The sequence below is a fragment of the Mirounga leonina genome, unplaced genomic scaffold, assembly GCF_011800145.1.
Source record: "Mirounga leonina isolate KUSES-001 unplaced genomic scaffold, KU_Mleo_1.0 Mir_204, whole genome shotgun sequence".
Classification (NCBI taxonomy): Eukaryota; Metazoa; Chordata; class Mammalia; order Carnivora; family Phocidae; genus Mirounga; species Mirounga leonina.
In genome coordinates this window covers 20,403,611-20,407,199 of record NW_023270513.1, presented here as the reverse complement: position 1 = coordinate 20,407,199, position 3,589 = coordinate 20,403,611, and the positions used below count along the sequence as shown (strand labels likewise).

The 3,589-nt window shown below is 38.6% G+C and overlaps 1 pseudogene; it reads right to left on the bottom strand.

Annotated features, from left to right (window-relative positions):
- Positions 1 to 3,159: 3,159 nt before the first annotated feature.
- Positions 3,160 to 3,282, bottom strand: LOC118026118 (annotated as a pseudogene).
- Between the last annotated feature and the right edge of the window lie 307 nt (positions 3,283 to 3,589).

The following is a 3,589-nucleotide window of genomic DNA, read 5'->3' as shown; positions in this document are numbered from 1 at the left end:
GGTTTTTCACCATTGCGTATGATGTTAGCTGTGGGTTTTTCATATACGGACTTTATTATGTTGAGGTACGTTCCCTCTACTTTGTTGAGGGTTTTTATCATTAATGGGTGTTGTACTTTGTCAATTGCTTTTTCCACATCAATTGAAATGATCACATGGTTTATTATATAGTATCCTGTCTCTTGTGACAGTCTTTGTTTTAAAGTCTATTTTGTTTGATATAAGTATTTCTACCCTAGCTTTCTTTTCACATCTATTTGCATGATAAATTCTTCTCTATCCCTTCACTTTCAATCTTAATGTGTCTTTAGATCTTAAATGAGTCTCTTGTAGGCAGCATATAAATTAGTCTTGCTTTTCATCCATGCAGTCACCCTCTTTTGTTGAAGCATTATTCTATTTACATTTACTTATTGCCATTTTGTTACTCATGTTATGGTTGTTTTTGTAGTTCTTCATTCATGTATTCTCTTGCTCTCTTCTCTCATAGTTGGCTTTCTTTAGTGATAGACTTTGATTCCTTTTTTATTTTTTGCCTACCTATTACTGGTTTTTGATTTGTGGTTATCATTCAGTTTTTTATACAATATCTTCTGTATATAGCATTTTATATTAAGTTGACATTTGCTTATGTGTGAGCCCTTTCTTACTGCTCCCCCCCCCATGTTTTAGGTATATGGTATCATGCTTTACATCCTTTTATTTTGTGAGTCCTTGACTGATTTTTAGAGATATATTCATTTTTACTGCTGTTGTGCTTCCTACTTTACTTACTGCTACTTATGGTCTTTACTTTGAAAGAGTCCCTTTAACATTTATTTTAGGGCTGGTTTAGTGGTCATGAATTCCTTTTACTTTTGTCTGGAAAACTCTATCTCACCTTCTATTATGAATGATAGCCTTGTTGGATAGAGTATTCTTGGTTGCATATTTTTTTTCCCTCTCAACACTTTGAATATATCATGCCACTCCCTTCTGGCCTGCAATGTTACTGATGAAAAATCAGCTGGTAGCCTTATGGGATTTCCCCTGTATGTAACTGTTTTCTTTATCTTGCTGCTTTTAAAATTCTTTATCACTACATTTGCCATTTTAATTACTATGTCTCTTGGTGTGGACTTCCTTGGATTGATTTTGTGGGGGGTTTCTCTGTGTCTCCTGGATCTGGATTTGTTTCCTTTCCAGATTTGAAAAGTTTTCAGCTATTATTTCTTCAAGTAAATTTTCTGCCCCGTCTTCTTCTGGGATCCTTGTGATGTGAATGTTATTATGCTTGATGGTGTTGCTGAGTTCTCTATGTCTATTTTCATTTTGTATTATTTTTTTTCTTTCACCATTCAGCTTGATTGCTTTCCATTACTCTATCCTCCAGGTTGCTGATCCATTCTCCTTCTTCTAGTCTACTAGTCATTCCATCTAGTGTATTTTTAATTTCATTTATTGAGTTCTCCATCTCTGATTTTTTAATGTTTTATCTCATGTTGAAGGGTCTTACTGAGGTCCTCCACTCTTTTCTCACATCCCATAAGTATCTTTATGACCATTATTTTAAATTTTCCATCAGGCATATTATTTATGTCCATTTTGCTTTTGTCTCTTGCTGTGATTTTGTCCTGTTTTTTCATTTGGGACATATTCCTCTGTCTCCTCATTTTGTCTAATTTTCTTTGTTTCTATGCATTAAGAATATCTCCTTGTCTTGAAAGTCGTGGCCTTATGAAGAAGAGGTTGTATAGTGCCCTGTAGTGCAGTGTCCCCTGTTCCCCAGAATCTGACACATCAGGGGTGTCTCCTATGTATGTTGTGTGCACCCTACTATTGTTGCTGAACTATTTTTGCCTCAGCCCAGTCATCTGCAATACATCTCTTTGCCTTTTGTGAGTAGTGTTTGGTCCCTGTGCTGTTAGTGTGCCAGTCTGGGGCTGCCTTGAGTTTGAGTCAGACCAGGCATTTGCCAGACATGCAGTAGCAAAGGGCTTCAGTTTGCTTTCCCTGAGTTGTTTCCTGTGAAGCTTTGTTGGTGGGTGGGACCTACAATCAGATCAGCTCTCTGCCCCAGCCCACTGGTAAGCTACAGTGTGATTGTTGTGTGTGGTTATATTTCCCTCTTTCTGGTGTAGGAGTCACTTTAGATTGGTGCCTGTCCCTGCCTGGGCTGCTTACACACTTCCAGGCTTGTGGCACTGCTTTGGATGGGTTCTGGCCAAGAGCATATTGGAGGAGGTGGATCTGCAGAAATGCACAAGGGAGAGTCACAAGGCATTAGCAAGATTTGCACAGATCCTCTGTGAGAGGGGACCTGGAGTGGAGGGCTGGCTGGAGGGGGCATGTCTGCAAGGGAACATGTGGATGGAGCATACTGTTAGCAAGTTAGGTAGTGAGTGTCAGCACAGCCCTGGTTCTTGCAGGTGACCATGTTTTTATGCTGGTGAATAGGGGAGAGAAATGGTACTTGCCAGCTCTTTTGTTCCTGGAGACTCCCAAGGATCCCTGCCTGCCCCTTTAGCAAGAGTTCTGAGATTAGTAAACAAATCTCCCTCCCATATACCCAAGGCATTTTTCAAACTGCTGGTAGGCTACATCTCCTTTGGGCTGTTTATTGTGCTGTGTCTTTAATGGTAAGGACTCAGTTTCCTCTCACCCTCCTGGCAGTCCCAGAGTTAAGCCTGCTGATGTTTAAAGTTCCAGATTTTAAGTCTCACTGATTATAAGAACTCATGAAATTTGGCCCCTCCGGTTTTCAAAGTCAAATTTATGGAGATTCATCTTTCCCCTGTGGGCTCCCCAGTGTGATAATCCATTCTCTCCCCTCTCAGTGCCTACAGTGTCTCTCCCTTCCATGGACAGTCCCACAGGTCCATTTAGCTCCTGACCATGTCTCAACCCTTCTTATCCTCTCCAATGCAGCCTCTTCTCTATATTTAGTTTTGGAGAGTTTGTTCTGTCAGTCTTTGGGTCATTTTCTGGATTATTTCCACTGATATGAATGTTATCTAGTTAGTGAGCTTAGGGTCCTCCTACTCCATATTCCCTGGATGTCAACATCTCTAACTATTTCTGAACAACCAGGATTATAAAACAAAAAATAAATCATGATTCTGCAAGCATTTTTGTTTTCCTTGTAAAGTATATGCCATATGCTTAAGAAAAAAAAAAATCAATAGGTGATGATTTACATATTCCTAAATCATCACAACTGATTTTGGATAGAGGATGTATCAGATATTAAATTGATAAGAATAGATACTACACTTGATCTTAGCCAAAAAGCTGAAAAGAAATCACAACTGATTTTGGAAAAGACTTTTGATATTAAAAAGCTTTTTATTGTTGTTATAATCATACACTCTGTCCTGTGGAAAAATACATTCTAATAGTTCTTAAATGTATTTAAAATCAAATATTTAGTTTGAAACTCTGAATTTGTAGATTTTTAGGGGGACACAGTACAAGGGGGTATTTTGGACATTGTAGAATGATCATTCGCATTTGTAAGAAAGAATTCCAGTAGGCACAGAATGTCTGAGAGCAAGATGATTACACAACAGACACTGCTTTCCTGTCTCTTTGTTCTTCTGAACACCCACAG